This window comes from Zingiber officinale, chromosome 1A, assembly GCF_018446385.1.
Source record: "Zingiber officinale cultivar Zhangliang chromosome 1A, Zo_v1.1, whole genome shotgun sequence".
In the NCBI taxonomy this organism is placed as follows: Eukaryota; Viridiplantae; Streptophyta; class Magnoliopsida; order Zingiberales; family Zingiberaceae; genus Zingiber; species Zingiber officinale.
The window spans coordinates 18,094,239-18,119,383 of NC_055987.1; the positions used below are offsets into that span (position 1 = coordinate 18,094,239).

The 25,145-nt window shown below is 34.8% G+C and overlaps 3 non-coding genes across 3 annotated transcripts; all 3 read left to right on the forward strand.

Annotated features, from left to right (window-relative positions):
- The first annotated feature begins 2,713 nt into the window (after positions 1-2,713).
- On the forward strand, positions 2,714-2,785 carry TRNAC-GCA. Its single transcript has one exon. It is a non-coding gene; the product is annotated as a tRNA-Cys (tRNA).
- Positions 2,786-9,551: 6,766 nt separating this feature from the next.
- Positions 9,552-9,623, forward strand: TRNAC-GCA. Its single transcript has one exon. It is a non-coding gene; the product is annotated as a tRNA-Cys (tRNA).
- A 4,428-nt stretch (positions 9,624-14,051) lies between these two features.
- On the forward strand, positions 14,052-14,123 carry TRNAC-GCA. Its single transcript has one exon. It is a non-coding gene; the product is annotated as a tRNA-Cys (tRNA).
- Positions 14,124-25,145: the final 11,022 nt, after the last annotated feature.

Below are 25,145 nucleotides of genomic sequence, written 5' to 3' on the forward strand. Positions count from 1 at the left end.
CTTTTCCCTTTCCGGCGATGATTCCGGTGAAGAACAACCTTGCTCTGATACCACTTGTTGGGACCGATTATGTAGCTAGAGGGGAGGGTGAATAGCTCGGCGCGATCTCGTGCTCGTCGTTGCTTGTTTCTTGCGATGATGTGCAGCGGAAAATACAAGAACACAAATACAACAACGCTAACTCAAGGATTTACTTGGTATCCACCTCACAAGAGGTGACTAGTCTAAGGATCCACACACTCACACACCCTCCACTAATAAAATACTCCTTTATGGTAACTACCAAAGGCGGAGAAGCCCTACAAGCTTACACTACAAGAAGAAGAGGAAAGGGAACAAAATACAAGCAAAAGCTTACAAGTTTGCACAAGGAAACCCTAACCCTAGATTTCTTCTTCTTGCTGTAGATCCGCCTCTTGACTTGGGAAAACCTCCAAGAACTTCAAGAACTAGCAGTGAGAACTCTGTGGAGAAACTCTGTGAAGATCTGTGCTCAGTGGAGAAGAAGGCCGTGAGTTCTACCGAGAGAACAGCTCGCCAGCAGCTAAATATGACGCCAACGGTCATATCCCGATCGGTTGGATTGCTCCCAAACAATCGGGGAGGCTTTGGATCGATCGGTCGATCGATCCAGAGTGCCTCTGTGCTCTCGGGAATTGCCTGGATCGATCGGCTGATCGATCCAGGGCTTATCGTGCGAAATCGCACCTCCCAATCGATCACCCGATCGATTAGGGGCTCTGGATCGATCGGTCGATCGATCCAGAGCTCTTCTGTTCGTGCGACACTTCTCCCCCAATCGATCCACTGATTGATTGGGAGAAATCTTGTCGCGGGGACTCACCCAATCGATCGGCCGATCGATTGGGCATGTGCCAATCGATCGGCTGATCGATCCAGCTTCTTGTTTTTGTCCAAAAACAAGTCCAAAGTCCCTTAAACCAACATCTGGTTAACCATGACCTGTTGGTTCATCATGCCTAGCATCCGGTCACCCTTGACCTGCTAGGACTCTCTTACTAAGCGTCCGGTCAATCCCTTTGACCCACTTGAACTTCCACCAGATGTCTGATCAACCTTGACCCATCTGGATTTCCTCGTGCCAAGTATCCGGTCAATCCCTTTGACCTACTTGGACTTTTCTTCACCAGGTGTCCGATCAACTTTGATCCTCTGGATTTCCCGTGCCTGGCTTCACTCACTAGGACTTTCCATCTGCCTAGCTTCACTCACTAGGACTTTCACCTGGCTTCACTCACCAGGATTTTCCAGCTGCCCGGCTTCACTCACCGGGACTTTCACCTAGCTTCACTCACTAGGATTTTCCTTCTGCCTGGCTTCACTCACCAAGACTTTTCTTCTGCCTAGCTTCACTCACTAGGACTTTCACCTGGCTTCACTCACTAGGATTTCCTTCTGCTTGGCTTCACTCACCAGGACTTTCTAGTCTGCCTAACCTCCCAGTTAGGACTTTCACTTGGCTTCACTCACCAGGATTTTCCAGTCACGTATCCAGTCAACCTTGACCTACTTGACTCCCCTTCACAATCTCACCACATGAACAATTGCACTTGCAATCTCCATGTCTTGTTTCCATGTATTGCCAAACATTGAAATCCAAATATCAAGACTCGAGCTTGAACCAATTCAAGCTCAGTCAACCAGGTCAATCTTGACCTAAGAAATATTGCACCAATAGAAGAGGGAATGGAGGATCGACGTAGGAGAAGGGGATGCGTAGGTTTAGGTTCAGAGTTTTTTATGTTTTTTTTTCATGTGAAATGCGCGAGAGGCGGCGTTTTTTTCTTAGTGTTGTTTTTTCCACGTGGGCAAATAATGACCGCCAACTCAGTCGGTCAAAAATTTCAATTTTAAAGAAAATGATTAAAATTTTAAAAAATATTATAAATTACATGATAAAAACATAAATTAACCCTTAACCGAACTAAAATTCAAAAAAAAACATAAGTTATAGGACCAAAATTAATTTTCTAGCCCGAAATGGTAAACTACGCCTGGGTTGCTAATATCGACTGTCTTCCTTGATATCTTCTGAAAGCCCGCATATTTGATTCACATTCATATGTGAAAATCAGCAAAATAACTTCCTTGATATATTGTACGAAAGAAAATTGATAGAAGGCTTCACATTAGCAAATTAACAAGCATAAAGGAGCCAAGAACTGATCTCGTAGAAAATTGTTGCGGAGGCACGTGGAAGAATGACAAAAGTGCATAATTCCAACATAATATGATCTCACACAAACTACAACAAACAAAGTTCAACAGAGGTCCCCGAAGCCTAACGATTAGGTCTATCAATGAATAATGAATTTAAGATATAAATCTACTACGGTATAGTATAAGGAATATTTTTCGATGAAAAATAGACCTAAGAATATTGAATTTTTGGATGGATTTTGATAAGCACTTCTCAATTTATTGCAATGATAAAAAAAAAAAAAAAAAAAAAAAAAAAAAAACTTAAACCAAATTAGACCTCTAGAATTAATCGGGATATCTTAGAGCTGTGAATTGTTTGCCATCGTAATTTCAAAATATTCCTTTGGTAATGTTGCTATGTTACATCAGACATTGGTATTCATAAATAATAGTTGCTTGATATATATTTTGGGGTATCCGACGGAAATATTTTCAGAATTCTAAATGTTTAGAATTATATTAATAATTATTTAAAATTTAAGACACAAGCGGGTCCATAGCTCAGTGGTAGAGCAATTGACTGCAGATCAATAGGTCACCGATTCGAACCCGGTTGGGCCCTAGTTCCAATTTTCTGTTAATTTCTTTTTTTAATATCGTTATTATTCTCAAAATCGAATGAGGAATGCTACAAACGCATGTGTTCAATTAAGCATTTAATTTAATCTCAAAATTGAATGAAGAAGAACGCTAGGGGACTGCTAAAGTCTGCGATCGGGTAATTATAATTTTTTTTATTAATTGCATCACAGAATAAAATATTTACATATACAATAGGACCCAAAAAAAAAAAAAATCTGTAGCTTTGAATAAATTAAAGCCGAAATGTTTCATTAGCAATAGAAAGATCAGTCTTTCTTAGTACTTTTCATCTCATTATAAATTTTAAAGCACATCTATAATAATAAATTTACAGGAACTTCAAACCTTACAATTGTCTGATCTTAAATATTACAACTCATGATAATAAATTGACCAATATCAAAATCTTGTATATAGATCTATTTAATCTCTCTCCCTTTTAATAAACCAATTCCTCTCTGAATGAATACATGTCAGTACTGATATTACTAGTTATGTTGAGAAATTGAGTAATTAATTACGTTTATTCCATGTGGCTCTCACTGTCCGTCGAATATCTAGTGTTGGAACGGATTTTTTCATAGGTACATCAAAAATTGATCTTTTATCTTATTATAGTAAATCATTCATCTTCTAACCAACTAAATATCAAGCAAGAACTTTAAGATAACTATAGGATGGAGGATAATATATTACATATATCTTACTACGCAATAGGGGAGTTCTTTCAATGGTTATGCCTACTAATGGTTAACTAAAAGATTTAAGGTTTGAATCCTAGTTGCGGCATACGGCAGGATAAGTGAGCCTAAGAATGTTGGTTATCTGGATGCTCTCTATGAGCGCTTCCTGATTTATTCTAGCGGCTAGCAGAATATTTTTATAGGGCCAAATTAAAAACTTCCAGGATTAATTAGTTCGATGAGCTTAATATTTTATTAAAAAAAGTCATGAAGCCTCGGGTCATTGAAATCACTTTCTCGTTTACTATAGGAGATTTTTTTCTCCAGTGAAAAATGAGCCTAAGAATATTGACCATCCCTCCATAAATGATTTCTGATATACCTAAATGACCGATGAAAAACTTTTATGGAACTAGATTGATCATCTCTGAAATTAGTCAGTTCGACTAGCTACATATGATTAAAAAAAACCTCATCGAAATCACTTTGTCGTTTGCAAACACTACAAGAAAATATCAAGAAGGGCATTGTCGAAAAGATGAAGAACGAGGCAGAGCAGGATGCACACAAGGGGGAGAGGTCGGGAAGTTCACCTTCGACTCTTCACCGGTGTTTGTTCTGGGGACGCCCATAACGCTGGTCAATCTGTAGGCTCTTGTCGTCGGCTCGTTGCAAATTCTCTTGAACGCCAACACTTGATTGATACGGCCGGAGACGAGGGACCAGAGCCGACCCTTGTTGTTTAAAGGTCGTGGGTGAAATTATAAATTATACCCCAACTTTAAAGAAAAATCTATATCTAACCAGACAAATCTTATGAAAAAACATATATGATCTACGATACAATATTCTATGTAAGAATAAGTAGCTTGCATTTAAATAAAATGACTGGAAATCAAGAACACCCACGAAGAATATGTATAAATCCAAATCGAAAGAACAAATAAAGAACATAAACCATCATCAAATCAAGTCAAATTTATGAATCTTAAATACTACATCAGCCAAACTAATTCTTGATTTGATACTCAAGTAACTAAATTGCCAACATAAAATGAATCGTCAAATCAAGCTAAAATCTATGAATCGAAAACATTGCATTCCCAACATATCTTTCAGACATACCTCTATAATAATACTCAAGTAACTAATTCTTAGTACTTTTCATCTCATTATAAATTTTAAAGCACATCTATAATATTAAAATTTTCATAAACTTCAAACCTTAGAATTGTCTGATCTTAATATTACAATTCGTGATGATAAATAGACCAATATCAAAATCTTGTAAATAGATCCATCTCTTTCCTTTTCAAAAAACCAATTCCTCTTTGAATTAAGACATGTCAGTGCTGATATTAATAATTATGTTGAGAAATTACAGTAATTATGTTTATTCCATGTGTTTCTCACCGTCCATCTAGATTTTTTTTCCTCTGAAAACATACGTCTATCAAAAATTGATCTCTTATCCTATTATCATAAGTTTGTCACTCTCTAACTAATTAAACATCGAGCAAGAACATTAGGGTAACCGTGCGATGGAGGATAATATATTACATATACCTCACTATACATTAGGGGAGTTGTGAAGTCCTAAGGGCAATGATAACTAAGAGATCTAAGGTTCGAGTCTTAGTTGTGCATATTGAAAGATAAGTGAGCCTAGGAATGTTGGCTATCTGGATGCTCTCTATGAGTGATTTCCAATTTATCCTAATGGCTAGCAAAATATTTTTATAGGGCCAAATTAAAAACTTCTTTGATTAATCAGTTCGATGAGCTTGATATTTGATTAAAAAAAAGTCGTGAAGCTTCAAGTCTTTGAAATCACTTTGTCGTCTATTGTAGGGGATTTTTTTTTCCAGTGAGAAATGAGCCTAAGAATACTGACCATCCATCCATAAACGCTTTCTGATTTACTTTAATGACCGATAACAATTTTTTATGGAACCGAATTAATCATCCCTGAAATTAGTCAGTTCAACCAGCTACATATGATTAAAAAAAACCTCATCGAAATCACTTTGCCATTTGCAAACATTGTGAGAAAATGTTGAGAAGGGCATTGTCGGAAAGATGAAGAACGAGGCAGAGCAAGGCGTGCACAAGGTGGAAGAGGTCAGGCAATTCACCTTCGACTCTTCATCGGTGTTGTTTCGGGGACATCCGTAACGCTAGTCAATCTGTGGGCGCTTGTCGTCAGTTTGCTACAAATTCTCCTGAGCAGTGACACTAGATTGATAGGGTCGGGGATGAGGGACTAGAGTCGGTCATTGCTATTTAAAGGCCCTGGGTGAAATTATAAATTATACCCCAATTTTAAAGAAAAAAATTTCTACCTAACCAGGATAATCTTATGAAAAACATATATGATCCACGATACGATACTCTATGTGAGTATAAATAGCTTACATTTAAATAAAATGACTAGAAATCAAGAACACCCACAAAGAATATACAAATCCAAATCGAAAGAACATAAACAATCATCAAATCAAGTTAAATCTATGAATCTTAAATACTCATCAACTAAACTAGTTTTTGATTTAATACTCAAGTAACTAAATTGTCAACATAAATTGAATCATCAAATCAAATTAAAATCTATGAATCGAAAACATTGCATCCTCAACATAGCTTTCAAACATACCCCTTGCTCTTTAGATCTTCCACTGAATCTTTGATTATTTGTTCCATGGAGATAAACTTCATCCCCAATTGGATCAGTTTCTTTGCACGATTTTGTATTCTCAGAAGTCCAGGTTGTGCATCCTTTGGGAATATGTAATCCCAAAGAAGATATTGGAATTAAAATGTTTACAATAATGAAGTTAAAAACAGCCTTACAAAGGAGACAAGTTTGCTTAATTAGATTTGATTTCACAGGAGAAATGGGTCATACCTAGGTAGCTTAAATTATGAGTAAAGTTCTTCAACTTTGGATACAAAGCCACTCCAGTGGAAAATGGATTCAACGCATAAATGCCTATCGAATGCTGCAGAATTTTCGTGTGCTAGAATGTGTGTCAGAGCAACATCTTTAACATGAATAGGTCCCATATAAAAATCTGGATACTCTTCTTCAAAGCTTGCACATAGACCGAGAAGAGACATGTATACTGATTTACTATTCAAAACAACTAATATAACATAAGCAACATAAGTAGCTCCAAAAGTTTTCCAGTGATGACATGTTTAACCAAGTCGCTACAATTCATCTAAAATATGTCAAAGAAAGACATGTCTGAACAATAGAATAGGTTTCAAAGAGGGATCCCAACAAAATAAACCTGATATGACAACTTTTTATTGAGTATATACAATTGTGTAATTGAAGAGTAGGAGCTTGAAAATCCAATAGTTCTTAAAAAAATTGCATAGTTGTTCTTAAAAGCACTATAAGTACTTATTTTTTGTTAAATGTTAACAGTATTCATGTATCATTAACAAAAAAAATACAAAGGTAACTCAGGTAAAGTGTATTCATGATGCACTTTTAAAGGCAAAGTCATTAATAATAACATTATATTCAATTTTTTACAAAATATTCTTTTCAATGCATAAAATTGTTAATCTATTCATTTAGCCTATCTTGAGTCATTGTGGTCCGTAAATAAGATTTTATTAATTTTAATTTTAAAAAACTTCTTTCGGCAGATTCCACTGTCACGAGTATTGTCAATAATATCCTATAAGCAATTATCACATTTGGAAGCATATCCATTATTTTAAAAAAAAATCTAATATTTTAATGGAAGACTATTTTTTAATTTGTTTCATAAGATTCACTTGGTAACCTTACTTGCAAAACTTGTAGTTAAAATATATATTTTGCATAATATCAGAAGTGTCACCATTTCTTAAAGAATTTTCAAGATTCATAGAAGAACTCATCAATTCATCATCATCTAATAAAACTAATTTTGTAACATGATACAAGAACATAAATATAGATTCAAAATATTGCAACTATTCAAACATATTCTCAATTGCCTAAGAGCAATATCAACCACTAAGATAAAATAATCTATTCGAAAAAATTCTTTCTGTGATTGATTTTCCCTTTCAGTGTTAACAATCTCGTTAAAATGTCTCTTTCTACAAATTTTACATTTTGTAGGAAATATAGGCTCAATTTCCATATCAGGTGCTATTTTTTTTTTGTGCATCAACCATAGCAGAAGCAAAACCATTTTCTCTATATTTTTCAAAAAAGGAAACAAGACCATACAATTGTTTTATAGCAACATTAAGGCATTGTAATTTTGTGTTAACTAAATTAATTTTATACAAAATATCATGTCAAATAACAAGGTTTAATATAAATTCAAAACATAAAAGTGCATCAGATACTAAAGTTTCAACATCTCTACTTAATTTTCCATCTTCACTTATTTATACTAATTTGAGCAAAAGCTTCTCTGATTTGGGAAGCTTGAGATAGTGCTTTGACTATTTCAATATGACTTTCCTATCTTATAGTTGACAATGATTTTAAAGTTAATACATCAATATATTCAAGCAAAATATTCCATCTTTTTGTTGAATTAGAGAACACAGTGTACATACATTGTCATACTCCCAAAAATGATTTTACTTTAGCATAAGAATTTGTCATGTCACAAACAACTAAGTTAAGAGAATGAGAACCACATGACATGTAAAATGCTCCACTAGGGCATGCTTGATTCAAGTTATCATACATAACTTAAATTATGTGATTATCAAGTAATCACATAATTAAAATTATGGGGAATAAAATATAACTTACTGCTATTTGGTTTAACTTAGATAATGTAATCACCTAATTTAAGATTTTACTTATTTACCTTTCTTCCTCCTCTTATTCTGATTTACCATTATTTGGTATCAACCATGCCATTAAAGAATGGAATACTCTAAATGGATAAATACTCGAAATGGATCAATTGGGTCACCGCCATGGCATTGCCATTACTTTTTTTTGCTTAAGGTTAAAACATTGACGTTTCCATTATTGGAGTAGTGCAGATGGGGCACACCTTTTGCTCTTCCCTTTGTCCTGCAACCTTATCGTTTTCGTCGCCAGGGTAGCAGGACTCAACGTCGTCGACAGTCGCCATCACATTTAGGTTCACCCTTGCCTAGGAAGTTGCTGCCCCTGTCCCCTCCTCTACTCCTTCCTCTCCCTAGATGATCGTCATTCTCGGAGCAATGCAGATGGGGGACGCATACTCCTCCGAGGCGCACACCTTGCAAAGGGATGAGTGCCGGCATGAAAGCAACAACACTAATGGCTCAATGCTCATGGGCGCGGCAGCGCTGACATACTGTTGTTGCGATGGCTTTTTGCTTTTCCCCTTGTCCTGCAGCCTTATCATTCTCATCGCGGGGGTAGCAAAACTCAACGTCTAGGTCCGCCCTCGCTTGGACAGTATTCACCCTTGCCCCTTCTTCGCTCCTCCCTCTCCCTCGCCCTCGCCCTTGCCCTAGATGACCGCCTAAGCGCCGAAGGATAATTTTGCGAGCATTTTTCTATTAACTCTGGAATGGTCAAAAACTTTACATTTCGGTGGTAATCGCATTCCCCTTCTAATGACGTCTGCTGATGTGGCGGGCATGATTAATTACTTGAGAAAAGTTCATTATCTAAACCAAATAAGGTTACAGTGATAACCTTGAGTAAATAATTAAGGTTATGAATGATAATCCTAATCAAACCTACTTTAGGATTAATGTCAAGTAATCTTTTTTTGTACACCTTTATTTTTGCTTTTCATATTAGATTAATTAGCATGAGTACTTTCTAATTTATCATGATTATCAATAAAAAATTTAAATCAAATTGATCAGCCAGAATTAATCCGCTGATAAATTAGGATATCTTAATGCTGTGAATTGTTTGTTATCGTAATTTCAAAATATTCCTTTGATAGACGGTAAGGTTGCTATGTTACATCAGCATTGGTATTCACAATAATAGTTGCTTGATATATATTTTGGTGTATCCGACGGAAATATTTTCAGAATTCAAACTATTTAAAACTATATCAAAATTTATTTAAAACTTAAGCTACAAGTGGGTCCATAGCTCAGTGGTAGAGCAATTGACTGCAGATCAATAGGTCACCGGTTCGAACCCGGTTGGGCCCTAAATTTTGATTTTTGCCCTTCCCAAACGCATGTGTTCAATTAAGCATTTAATTTAATCTCAAAATCGAATGAAGAAGAATGCTACGGGACTGCTAAAGTCTGCGATCGGGTAATTATAATATTTTTTTATTAATTGCATCACAGAATAAAATATTTTCATATACAATACCATCCAAGAAAAAAAAAAAAAATCTGTAGCTGAAATGTTTCATTAGCAATAGAAAGATCAGTCTTTCTTAGTACTCTTCATCTCATTATAAATTTTAAAGCACATCTATAATATTAAAATTTTCATGAACTTCAAACCTTAGAATTGTCTGATCTTAATATTACAATTCGTGATGATAAATAGACCAATATCAAAATCTTGTATATAGATCCATCTCTCTCCTTTTCAAAAAACCAATTCCTCTTTGAATTAAGACATGTCAGTGCTGATATTAATAATTATGTTGAGAAATTGCAGTAATTATGTTTATTCCATGTGTTTCTCACCGTCCGTCTAGATTTTTTTTCCTCTGAAAATATACGTCTATCAAAAATTGATCTCTTATCCTATTATTATAAGTTTGTCACTCTCTAACTAATTAAACATCGAGCAAGAATATTAGGGTAACCGTGCGATGGAGGATAATATATTACATATACCTCACTATACATTAGGGGAGTTGTGAAGTCCTAAGGGCAATGATAACTAAGAGATCTAAGGTTCGAGTCTTAGTTGTGCATATTGAAAGATAAGTGAGCCTAGGAATGTTGGCTATCTAGATGCTCTCTATGAGCGATTTCCAATTTATCCTAATGGCTAGTAAAATATTTTTATAGGGCCAAATTAAAAACTTCTTTGATTAATCAGTTCGATGAGCTTGATATTTGATTAAAAAAAAGTCATGAAGCTTCAAGTCTTTGAAATCACTTTGCCGTCTATTATAGGGGATTTTTTTTTCCAGTGAGAAATGAGCCTAAGAATACTGATCATCCCTCCATAAACACTTTCTGATTTACTTTAATGATCGATAAAAAATTTTTATAGAACCGAATTAATCATCCCTGAAATTAGTTAGTTCAACCAGCTACATATGATTAAAAAAAACTTCATCGAAATCACTTTGCCATTTGCAAACATTGTGAGAAAATGTTGAGAAGGGCATTGTCGGAAAGATGAAGAACGAGGCAGAGCAAGGCGTGCACAAGGTGGAAGAGGTCAGGCAATTCACCTTCGACTCTTCATCGGTGTTGTTTCGGGGGCATCCGTAACGCTGGTCAATCTGTGGGCGTTTGTCGTCAGCTTGCTACAAATTCTCCTGAGCAGTGACACTAGATTGATAGGGCCGGGGATGAGGGACTAGAGCCGGTCCTTGTTGTTTAAAGGCGTTGGGTGAAATTATAAATTATACCCCAATTTTTAAAAAAAAAATCTCTACCTAACCAGGATAATCTTATGAAAGACATATATGATCCACAATACGATACTCTATGTGAGTATAAGTAGCTTAATTTAAATAAAATGACTAGAAATCAAGAACACCCACAAAGAATATACAAATCCAAATTCAAAGAACAAATGAAGAACATAAATCATCATCAAATCAAGTTAAATCTATGAAACTTAAATATTGTATCAACTAAGCTAATTCTTGATTTGATACTCAAGTAACTAAATTGCCAACATAAATTGAATCATCAAATCAGACTAAAATCTATGAATCGAAAACATTGCATCCTCAATATTGCTTTCAGACATACCCCTTGCTCTTTAGATCTTCCACTGAATCATTGATTAGTTGTTCCATGGAGATAAACTGCAACCCCAATTGGATCAGTTTCTTTGCAAGATTTTGTGTTCTCATAAGTCTAGGTTGTGTATCCTTTGGAAATATGTAAACCCAAAGAAGAGATTGGAATTAAAATGTTTACAATAATGAAGCAAAAAATAGCCTTACAAAGGAGACAAGTTTGCTTGGGCAACTTAAAGTATGGGTAAAGTTCTTCAACTTTAGACACAAAGTCACTCCAATGAGAAATGGGTTCAACGTATAAATGCCTACTGGATGCTACAGGATTTTCGTATGTCAGAATGTGTGCCAGAGCAACATCTTTGACATGAACAGGTCCCATATAAAAATCTGGATACTCTTCTTCAAAGCTTGCATATAGACCAGAAAGAGACATGCATACTGATTTACTATTCAAAACAACTAATATAGTATAAGCAACATAAGCAGCTCCAAAAGTTCCCCAGTGATAACATATTTAACAAAGCAACTACAATTCATCTAAAATATGTCAAAGAAAGACAAGTCTTAACAATAGAATAGGTTCCAAAGAGGAATCCCAACAAAACACACTTCATAAAACAACTTTTTATTGAGTATATACAATTGTGTAATTGAAAAGTAGGAGCTTGAAAATCCAATAGTTCTTAAAAAATTGCATAGTTGTTCTTAAAAGCACTATAAGTACTTATTTTTTTGTTAAATTTAACAGTATTCGTATATCATTACCAAAAAAACCAAAGTTAACTCATTTAAAGTATATTCGTGATATATTTTTAAAGGCAAAGTCATTAATAATAACATCATATTTAATATTTTTCAAACTATTCTTTTCAATGTATAAAATTACTAATTCATTTAGCCTATCTTGAGTCATTGTGATCCATAAATAAGATTTTATTAATTTTAATTTTGAAAAACTTCAATAAAATAGCTACAACTCATCTAAAATATGTCAAAGAAAGACAAGTCTTAACAATAGAATAGGTTCCAAAGAGGAATCCCAACAAAACAGACTTCATATAACAACTTTTCATTGAGTATATACAATTGTGTAATTGAAGAGTAGGAGCTTGAAAATCCAATAGTTCTTAAAAAATTGTATCTTAAAAGCACTATAAGTACTTATTTTTTTTGTTAAATTTAACATTATTCATATATCATTACCAAAAAAACCAAAGATAACTCATTTAAAGTATATTTGTGATATATTTTTAAAGGCAGAGTCATCAATAATAACATCATATTTAATATTTTTCAAAATATTCTTTTCAATGTATAAAATTACTAATCCATTTAGCCTATCTTGAGTCATTGTGGTCCATAAATAAGATTTTATTAATTTTAATTTTGAAAAACTTCTTTCGACATATGCCACTATCACGAATATTATCAATAATATTCTATAACCAATCATCACATTTGGAAACATATCCATTGTTTTTAAAAATCTAATATTTGAATGAAAGACTATTTTTTATTTATTTTATAAGATTCATTTGTTAACATTACTTGTAAAACTTATAGTTCTAAAAACATATATTTTGCATCAATATCATAAGTGCCACAATTTCTTAAAGTATTTTCAATATTTACACAAGAACTTATCAATTCATCATCATCTAATAAAACTAATTTTGTAACATCATACAAGAATCCAAATATATATTCAAAATATTACAACTGTTCAAACCTACTCTTAATTACCTAAGAGCAATATTGACCACTGTGATAAAATAATCTATTCAAAAAAATTTCTTCCAGTGATTGATTTTCACTTTTAGTGTTAGCAATTTTATCAAAATGTCTCTTTCTATAAATTTTACATTTTGTAGAAAATTCAGGCTCAATTTCTATATCAGATGCTATTTTTTTGCATCAACTATAGCAGAAGCAAAACTATTTTCTTTATATTTTTTAAAAAAGGAAACAAGACAAAATAATTATTTTACAGCAACATTGAGATACTATAATTTTTTTGCTAACTAAGTTAATTTTATGTAAAATATTATGCTAAATAACAAAGTTTAATATAAATTCAAAACTTAAAAGCACCATATACTAAAGTTTCAGCATCTCTACTTAATTTATCATCTTCGCTAACTTCTATTAATTTGAGCAAAGCTTCTCTGATTTGGGAAGCTTGAGATAGTATTGCTTTCACTGTTTCAATATGACTTTCTCTTCTTGTAGTTGACAATAATTTTTAAGTAAATACATCAATATATTCAAGAAAAATATTTCATCTTTTGGTTGAATTAAAGAACATGATGTAAAATGACTAAGTTAAGAGCATGAGAACCACATGACATGTAAAATGCTCCAGGATTAATATTAAGCAATCTTCTTTGCACACCTTGATTTTTACCTTTTTTATTAGATTTATTATAATGAGCACTTACCAATATAAAACTTAAACCAAATTGATCGCCAGAATTAATCGGCTGGTAAATTCGGATATCTTAGAGCTGCGAATTGTTTGCCATCGTAATTTCAAAATATTCCTTTGGTAATGTTGCTATGTTACATCAGAGCATTGGTATTCATAAATAATAGTTGCTTGATATATATTTTGGTGTATCCGGCGGAAATATTTTAAGAATTCAACTATTTAAAAATATATCAAAAATAATTTAAAACTTAAGGCACAAGTGGGTCCATAGCTCAGTGGTAGAGCAATTGACTGCAGATCAATAGGTCACCGGTTCGAACCCGGTTGGGCCCTAGTTCTAATTTTCTGTTAATTACTTTTTTAATATCTTTATTATTCTCAAAATCGAATGAGGAATGCTACAAACGCATGTGTTCAATTAAGCATTTAATTTAATCTCAAAATTGAATGAAGAAGAATGCTAGGGGACTGCTAAAGTCTGCGATCGGGTAATTATTTTTTTTTTATTAATTGCATCACAGAATAAAATATTTACATATACAATAGGACCCCCAAAAAAAAATCTGTAGCTTTGAATAAATTAAAGCCGAAATGTTTCATTAGCAATAGAAAGATCAGTCTTTCTTAGTACTTTTCATCTCATTATAAATTTTAAAGCACATCTATAATAATAAATTTACAGGAACTTCAAACCTTACAATTGTATCTTAAATATTACAACTCATGATAATAAATTGACCAATATCAAAATCTTGTATATAGATCTATTTAATCTCTCTCCCTTTTAATAAACCAATTCCTCGCTGAATTAAGACATGTCAATACTGATATTACTAGTTATGTTGAGAAATTGAGTAATTACGTTTATTCCATGTGGTTCTCACTGTCAATCGAATATCTAGGGTTGGAACGTATTTTTTTTTCCTATGAAAGCGGTCCATAAAAAATTTATCTTTTATTTTATTATAATAAATTTGTCACCTTCTACCCAACTAAACATCAAGCAAGAACTTTAAGATAATTGTGGGATGGAGGATAATATATTACATATACCTCACTACACAATAGGAGAGTTGTGAAGTCCTAAGGGCAATGGTGCAATGATTATGCCTACTAATGGATAACTAAAATATCTAAGATTTGAATCTTAGTTGCGGCATACTGCAGGATAAGTGAGTCTAAGAATGTTGGTTATCTGGATGCTTTCTATGAGCGCTTCCTTATTTATCCTAGCGGCTAGCAAAATATTTTTATAGGGCCAAATTAAAAACTTCCAGGATTAATTAGTTCGATGAGCTTAATATTTGATTAAAAAAAAGTCGTGAAGCCTCGGGTCATTTAAATCACTTTCTCGTTTACTATAGGAGATTTTTTTCTCCAGTGAAAAATGAGCCTAAGAATATTGACCATCCCTCCATAAATGATTTCTGATTTACCTAAATGACCAATGAAAAATTTTTATGGAACTATATTGATCATCTTTGAAATTAGTCAATTCGACCAGCTACATATGATTAAAAAAAACCTCATCGAAATCACTTTGTCGTTTGCAAACACTACGAGAAAATGTCAAGAAGGGCATTGTCGAAAAGATGAAGAACGGGGCAGAGCAGGATGCACACAAGGTGGAAGAGGTCGAGAAGTTCACCTTCGACTCTTCACCGGTGTTTGTTATGGGGACGTCCGTAACGTTGGTCAATCCGTGGGCTCTTGTCATCGGCTCATTGCGAATTCTCTTGTGCGCCAGCGCCAACACTGGATTGATAGGGCCGGAGATGAGGGACCAGAGCTGGCCCTTGTTATTTAAAGGTCGTGGGTGAAATTATAAATTATACCCCAACTTTAAAGAAAAAATCTATATCTAACTAGACAAATCTTAAGAAAAGCATATATGATCTACGAAACAATATTCCATGTAAGAATAAGTAGCTTGCATTTAAATAAAATGACTGGAAATCAAGAATATCCACGAAGAATATGTACAAATCCAAATCGAAACAACAAATAAAGAACATAAATCATCATCAAATCAAGTCAAATTTATGAATCTTAAATACTGCATCAACCAAACTAATTCTTGATTTGATACTAAGTAACTAAATTGCCAACATAAATTGAATCATCAAATCAAGCTAAAATCTATGAATCGAAAACATTACATCCCCAACATATCTTTCAGACATACCTCTGTTGGTGTTGTTCGCACTAACAGTCTAACCCAAATTTTGATGAATGACAAGTAAGTTACGTTAGGTTCCGTCATGATCTAACCACCTGATTGAGTGTGCATGAAATATAGCTAGGTCAACAGGCTGACTGGATAGTTGGTACGAAATTCGGCTAGGTCGACGGGCCGACCGGATAAGTGGTAAGAAATCCAACTAGGTCGATGAGCCGATCGGATAACTGGTACGAAATCTAGCTAAGTCGACGGGTCGACCGGATAGCTGGTACGAAGTCCAACTAGCTCAACAGACCGATGGGATAGAGGGCACGAAGTCCAGACAAGTCGACGGGCTGACTGGATATCTGGCAAACTAATAAGTTAAGGTAAGTCACTGGAGGAGAGTAACCAAGTGAAGACGTGCCCCGGTTGAAGGGACAGTAGGTGTCAGTCCAGTTTAGGTCCATTTGGGATCCCTAAGCTAAGACCTTGACTAGTTCTGATCCTGGAAGGACAAGAACTAATTACTACTCTATATTATTATTAAATTATCATAATACTTATTTTGCAGGGTATTTTTGGACTAACATTATTTTACAGGGCAAAAGAAGAAAATTACCTTAAGATAAACAGTGTCCGAAGGCGCCTTCAAGCAGTGAAGGTTCCTTTGTACTGTTCATAGAAGGCGTCTTCCATAATTATGGAAGGCGCCTTCCACAGAATAAAATTTTAGCGTCGCTGCGAATAAGTGTCGAACTGTTCGGGATCAAACTTGCCTCATTAGAGGTGCCTTCCATGGCTATGGAAGGTGCTTTCCATGCTCTATTTAAAGCTGCTCGCCCAAAGCTTCTTCAACAACTACTATACGAGCTTTCAGCGCATCCGATTGAACTTCCGACTGCTCCAGGCTTTTGCTACGACTCTGCTACAAAGCTTCTACGTCCAACGACTACTCTTAGGACTTCCGACCATGGTCGGAAGACCGACATCAACACGAGCACTCCCACTTCTATCTCCAAAGTGTCGTTAATTTTTTTGTGTAATTAAATACTGCAAAAGGATAAGTGCAGGGTGTTGCACTTGTTCTAACTTTTCTTGTACTTCGATTCCCTCTTCCAGAGGTACCGGAAGATATTTATAGTGAATTACCCATTGATGAGTCTGCGGGATCTGGGTCTTGGAGTAGGAGTCGCCGAAAGTTCCAAACTAAATAAATCGATTGTGTTCCTCTCGTGCATGCTTTTCGTATTTTTCTTTTCCTCTCTGTTCGCACTCTGATTTTAAAATGAAGAAAAGAGAATTTTTGAAAACCACGTGATTCCCCCCCCCCCCCCCCCCTCTCACGTGCATAATCGATCCAACAACCTCTTGCTCTTTAGATCTTCCACTGAATCCTTGACTATTTGTTCCATGGAGATGAATTGCATCTTCAATTGGATCAATTTCTTTGCAGGATTTTGTCTTCTCAGAAGTCTAGGTTGTGTATCCTTTGGGAATTTGTAGACCCAAAGAAGAGATTGGAATTAAAATGTTTACAATAATGAAGTTAAAAATAACCTTACAAAGGAGACAAGTTTGCTTAATTAGATTTGATTTCACAAGAGAAATGGGTCATACCTAGGCAGCTTAAATTATGAGTAAAGTTCTTCAACTTTGGATACAAAGGCACTCTAGTGGGAAATGGATTCAACGCATAAATGCCTACCGAATGCTGTAGGATTTTCATATGCCAGAATGTGTGCTAGAGCAACATCTTTAACATAAATAGGTCCCGTATAAAAATCTGGATACTCTTCTTCAAAGTCTACACAGAGATCGGGAAGAGACATGTATACTGATTTACTATTCAAAACAACTAATATAGCATAAGCAACATAATCAGCTCCAAAAGTTCTCCAGTGATGACATGTTTAACCAAGTAACTACAATTCATCTAAAATATATCAAAGAAAGACAAGTCTGAACAATAGAATAGGTTTCAAAGAGGGATCCCAACAAAATAAACCTGATATGACAACTTTTCATTAAGTATATACAATTGTATAATTGAAGAGTAGGAGCTTGAAAATCCAATAGTTCTTAAAAACTTGCATAGTTGTTCTTAAAAGCACTATAAGTACTTATTTTTTTGTTAAATGTTAACGGTATTCATGTATCATTATCAAAAAAATACAAAGGTAACTCATTTAAAGTGTATTCATGATGCACTTTTAAAGGCAAAGTCATCAATAATAACATCATATTCAATGGTTTCCAAAATATTCTTTTCAATGCATAAAATTATTAATCCATCCATTTAGCCTATCTTGAGTCATTGTGGTCTGAAAATAAGATTATATTAATTTTAATTCTGAATAACTTCTTTTGGCAGATCTCACTGTCATGAGTATTGTCAATAATATCCTATAAGCAATCATCACATTTGGAAGCATATCCATTATTTTTTTAAAAAAATCTAATATTTTAATGGAAGACTATTTTTTTAATTTGTTTCATAAGATTCACTTGGTAACCTTATTTGCAAAACTTGTAGTTGAAAATATATATTTTGCATCAATATCAGAAGTGTCACCATTTCTTAAAGTATTTTCAATATTCATACAAAAACTCATCAATTCATCATCATCTAATAAAACTAATTTTGTAATATCATACAAGAACCCAAATATAGATTCAAAATATTACAATTGTTCAAACCTACTCTCAATTGCCCAAGAGCAATATCGACCACTAAGATAAAATAATCTATTCAAAAAAATTCTTCCGATGATGATTGATTTTCCCTTTCAATGTTAGCAATCTCATCAAAATGTCTCTTTCTATAGATTTTACATTTTGTAGGAAATTCAGGCTCAATTTCCATATTAGATGCTATTTTTTGCATCAACCATAGCAGAAGCAAAACTATTTTCTTTATATTTTTCAAAAAGGAAACAAGACCAGACAATTATTTTATAGCAACATTAAGATGCATATCCTTTGGCTGTAATTTTTCACTTATAACTAAGTTAATTTTATGCAAAATATCATGCTAAATAACAAGACTTAATATAAATTCAAAACTTAAAAGTTCACCAGATACTAAAGTTTCAGCATCTCTACTTAATTTGTATCTTCACTTATTTCTGCTAATTTGAACAAAGCTTCTCTGATTTGGGAAGCTTGAGATAGTATTGCTTTGACTGTTTCAATATGACTTTCCCATCTTGTAGTTGACAATAATTTTAAAGTTAATCCATCAATATATTCAATCACAATATTCTATCTTTTTGTTGAATTAGAGAACACGGTGTACATACATTGCTATACTCCAAAAAATAATTTTACTTTAGCATAAGAATTTGTCATGTGTCAAATAACTAAGTTAAGAGAATGAGAACCACATGACATGTAAAATGCTCTAGGGGCATGTTTAGTTGAAGTTATTATACATAACTTAAATTATGCGATTACCAGGTAATCACATAACCAAGGTTATAGGTAATAAAATATAAGTTATATTGGTGCAATATCCCCTAGGTCAAGGTTGACCGGGTTGACTAAGCTTGAGTTGGCTCAAGCTTGAGTCTTGATGTTTGAGTTTTGATATTTGACAATATATGGAGATTATTGGTGCAATTGTTTGATTGGGGAGATTATTAGTGCAATTTCCCTCTGATTAAGGTTTGACCAGTTTGATGTGAAGAAGAGTCAAGTAGGTCAAGGTTGACCGGATACTTGACTGTGAAAGTCCTAGTGAGTAAAGCCAAGCAGATGGAAAATCCTAGTGAGTGAAACTAGGCGAAATACCTGGTGAGTGAAGCTAGGTAGATTGAAAGTGCTGGTGAGTGAAGTCAGGCAGATGGAAAATCCTAGTGAGTGAAGCTAGGTGAAAGTCCTGGTGAGTGAAACCAATCACGTGGAAATCCAGGTGGTTAAGGTTGACCGGACACCTGGTGTTGGGAAGTTCAAATAGGCCAAAGGAATGACCGGATACTTGGCACAAGAAAATCCAGATGGGTCAAGGGTGACCAGATATCTGGTGAAAGGAAGTCCAAGTGAGTCATGGAGGACCGGGCACTTGGCATGAGACGGTAAGTCCAAGTGGGTCAAGGTTGACCGGACACTTGGCACGAGGAGAAAAGTCCAAGTAGGTCAAATGATTGACCAGACACTTGGTGAAGAAGTCCCAGCAGGTCAAGGTTGACCAGATGCTTGGCATAAGTAGTTCCAATAGGTGACGATTGACCGAATGTTGGATTTGGGGGCCCTAGGCTTAAGATTAAGCAAGTCAAGGGTGGTCAATCAATCAGCCGATTGATTGAACCGAGCCCAATCGATCAGCCGATCGATTGGGAGAGTGCTGCAATAAACAACATCCCAATCGATCGGTCGATCGATTGGGCGCCTGAATCGCGAGCACAAAAGCTTCCCCAATCGATCAGCCGATCGATTGGGCACCGTCAATCGTTTGGGCGATCAATTAGACACCACCAATTGATCGAGCGATCAATTGGGGTTGGATTTCTCGCGTGAACATGAGAAGGTTGAATCGATCGGTCGATCGATTCAAGATTTTCCAATGAGAGCACAGAGGCGCTTTGAATCGATCGACCAATCGATTCAAGCCTCCCCAATCGATTGATCAATTGATTGGGATGTGGCAATTGTGCAGGATGCAGATTTTGGACGGCTGAGATCACCAGGATATGACGTGGCAATCGATTGGGAGCCCTAGAAGCGTCAAGTTTAAAGTCGTTGCACACTTTCTTCTTCGCAACGATTCTCCCGATCTTTCTCCACCAAGCTCATGACTTTCCCACCAGTTCTTGAAAGCTCTTGGGGACAAGTGTTGTTGCACTTCCAAGGTTCAAGAAGCATCTACAAGCTACAAGGGTTCAAGCAAGAAGGTTTTTCATTTGTATTATCTTGTATTTACTTCTTGTTTTGAGTTGTATGCTTGTGTGAGTTTGTACGAGGTTTCTCCACCTCCTGTAGTTACCGAGGAGTATTTTTCATAGTGGAGAGTGTGTCGTGTGTGAATCCTTGGATTAGTCACCTCTTCTTGAGGTGGATACCAAGTAAATCTACGTATTAGCATTGTGAGTCTTGTTTCGAGTTCTTTTCACTGCATATCAACAACACCGAAGCAAGCACAAGAAGTGTGACAAGCTATTCACCGCCCTCTAGTTACAAATCGACCATAACAAGTGGTATCAGAAAGAGTCACTCTTCATCGGAATCATCATCGGAAAGGGCAACAAACTAGAGGGATAAGAAGTTGAAGCAAATTTCAACAAGTCAAAGACTTTATCAAAGGCTCAACTCCAAGATGAAATTCCGAGATGGACTCAGATTCGATACGAGGGTGCCTCCACCATTTATATCAATGAGCTTCGATTCTTGGAAATCAAGAATAAAAAATTTTCTTATGATGGACATAGAGCAATGGTTTGCTCTAATGGAAGGTTTCCAAGCTCCAACAAATAGCAAAGGCAAAGTTCTCAAGAAGAGCAAGTGGAGCCAAGAGCAAATCCAAAAATGTAAGGCCAATGATAAAGTAATTAAGCTATTGATCAATCTATTACCTAGCAACATCTTGAAGCAAGTGGGAGAATTTAAAGATGTCAAGGAGCTATGGAGCAAATTGGCTAAAATCCATGAGATCCCCTCCACTACACCAAATCAAGAGAAATCTAAAGAGGGCGACTCATTGGATCAAGACTAAGAGGAACAAGACTCTAAAGTTGAGAGATGATCAACTTCCGAAGAAGAAGTCCAAGAAGCTTCATCCTCTACAAAGTACAAAGGCAACTGCAAGGAGGGGCATACTCCTTGTTTCATGTACAAGAGGATGAAGATGAAAAGGCCTCCACCTCTAGGATTGAGGGGGAGCATCATTCCTTGACATCGGAGCAAAAAGAAGCCTCTACCTCCTGGTCAAATGGAGAGGAAGATGATGTCGCCTCCACAAGTCAAAAAAAATCAAATGGAGGATCATGTGCCACCCCTACAAGCAAAGAAGGTATAACTATTTCAATTTTAAATAATAAAAATCATATCATTTTCTTTGAGTGTAGGAAACATGAGCACTATAAGAGCAAGTGCCCCAAATTGACCAAGAAGAAAAGTCAAGTGGCACAAAAGGCCAAGAAGGTTGGTCCCATGACAAAGAAGAGCAAGGAACACATTGTGTGTTTCTTGTGCAATCAAAGAGGGTATTACAGGAGTCAATGTCCTAAGGGGAAGAAACCAGCCAAAGTCAAAGGAGGAAGCTCAACTCAAGGGGAAGCTCTCAAGAGCAAACCTAAGGTATCATTTATTGAGTCTATCCTTTTAAGTCATGATAAAAGCATGCTAGGCCCAGTTTATATCATTTTAATGCTATTTATCATGAAAAATAGAAAGCATGATAGAATTAAGGAAAAATATGTAGCTTATCATGTTAAGACTACCACACATAAGATTAGAAAGGTAGATAACAAATTAAGCAATAACTCTAAGGATTTTAGATATAGACCTAAAAACAAAAATGCATAAGGGAAAAATGAAAAATCCAAATCTAAGGATTTAAGGATTAAAAACCAAGCCTTGAGGTCAAGGCTTGATAAATTAGAGAGGTCTCTAAAGAAAATGGAAAATATCCTTAAGGGGTCAAATGAGCATTACCTAGGTCTAGGAACACAAAAGGCATCAAATGACCGTAGAGGTTTGGGATACAAACCTAAGGCTAAGAAGGATGTGACTTTATATCATAGAGTTCTATATAGTTATGGAACCAACCTTAGGTCTAAGGGTCGGGTCAAGTCAAAGATACAAGTAAATTATTCTTAGAAGTATTTTTGGCAAGACCAACGAGACTAAGACTTCTAAGAAGTCAAAGAAAGTCGCCAAGAAGGTCACAAGGGAAGCTATCCCTAGAGTTGACCTAAGTGAGTCAAGTGTGACTAAGACTTCTAAAAAGCCTAGAAAGATCACTAGGAAGGTATCTAGGGAAGTCATCCCTAGTGAATACCTAGAGCATCCAAGGAGCACCAATAGATTTTGAATTCTTAGGAGCATATTCTCTACACCTTAGATGAGTTTAGAGAGTGTTAACTCTAATGGGTAGGGTGATTAACCCAACCTTGATAAAGTTGACACTTGGAGGCATTTTCAAGGTTTTTGTTAACCTTTGGAAATGAAAATGATTAATTGGTTACTCTTTGAAAGAGTAAAATGTGCCAAAATTTGAGAAATTACACTTGATTTAAATTGACACAATTAACCAAGAGTAAAAGAAATGCCAAGTTGGGTTTTGACATTTTCTTGAGAAAATATGGGCAATCAAGGATTAGATTTTAATTTAGTTAAGGATTAAGGATACTTAGATAAATTATCTAGGTATATTTTATTTATGTAAATTGTCATGCTTTGATTGCTCATCATATGCCATGACATCATATTTTACATTCATACTTACTATGAAAAACAAATAAAAATATCATGTCATGTCATACATATATCATGTAGCAATAGTATATTTTCTTTGAAAAATTATTCTTTTTTATGTATGCCATAATTTATCATGCATCATTTTAATTTCATTATAATTGAGGACAATAACATTTATTAACAAGTAACATCCTAGGTGGATGATCATGATTATTAAAATGCCTAAATAGATATGCACGATCCCTAGTTTAGGGCAAAACTAAAATCTACATCTCACAAGGACTATAGGGTGACTTATATATGTGTTTTAGTGCACATTATATACAAGTGAGATGTTAGGATGATGAACAAGACTCAAGATGTTGATTTAGTGCATCTATTTGAGTTTTGATTTCATCAAAACACATAGTTATGTGTACTCTAAACATTGGGAAAGCTAATATACAAGTCATGTGCATTGAGCCCAAAGAATATGGTTGAAAATTGATTTTAAAAATCATTTTAAATATACTTTGAAAAATCTTGGTGAAGACTATCTTTTGATAGTAAATATCATTGAAAAGTTAGACATAAACTTGGAAGAAACATTGAAGTTTTTACAAGTTTCTAATTTGGTGTCAATCTTTGAAAATAAGGTGTATTTTCCTAGAAAACTATTTTTTCATGATAGTATATACCCTAAACAATATCTACAAGAAGTTTCATGATTTTTATAATTTTACAGAATTTGTAGGGAATTTCTAAATTTTGCTGAAATTGAATTTCAGGAAATCAGAGCTCCAATCGATCAGCCGATCGATTGGAGTGTCTCAATCGATCAGGCGATCGATTGAGAAAGGGTTTCTCGCGAGCAGAGACTCACGGAGTCGATCATCCGATCGATTCAACGCTGCTGAAACGATCGGGCAATCAATTCAAGCAGATTTTTCACAAACAGAAGCTCATGAAAATGATCAGTAGATCGATTGAACAAGTGACAATCAATTGAGTCCCACCCCAATAGATTGAAAAAGCTGATTTTGGCTGGAAAAGCTTGATTTCAGTACTTTAAGTCATTTTTAGTCTCGTTAACCATTCCTAACCCCTTGGAATATATTTATATACATTGAAGGGTAATATTCTTATTGAAACAAGAATGATTTGGTTAAAAATAGACTAAATTAGAGTTTAGGTTGAGGTTGGTTTCAATATTGAATCTTTTAAACCTCAAAACTTTAAGCTTTGGGTTTCCTAAAGGTTTAGTGATTCCAAGTCATTGTTGGTGCAATGACAGAAGTTTGGAGCATGCCTTTAGGGGGAGTTACTTTTTAAGGATATAAAAATTAATTTTTCAAACACCATGGAAGGTGGTTAACCTTTGTTAGAGTAAACGCGCAAGTGTGAGCATTAAATACAATGAAGGGTATGAAATCTTCATTGTGGTGTTGTAAACAACATGTGAGGTTGTGAACAACTAGGGATGACAATTTTCCCCGCGGGTTTAGGTCCTCGAACTCGCAGGGAAACCCCGAAATGGGGACGGGGATCCCCAATTTGTTCGGGGATGGGGACGGGTTTGGGGATTTTTTTCGGGGATGGGGCGGGTATGGAGATATTGTCCCCATCCCCGAACCCGCCCTGAAAATAATAATAATATTATTAATATAATATTATTATTAATAATATAATAATATTATTTTTTAAAATATTAATAATAATATTGATAATAATATTAATATTAAAAAATTTTAAAATATTAATAATAAAATTATTATTAATATTGATATTAATATTAATAT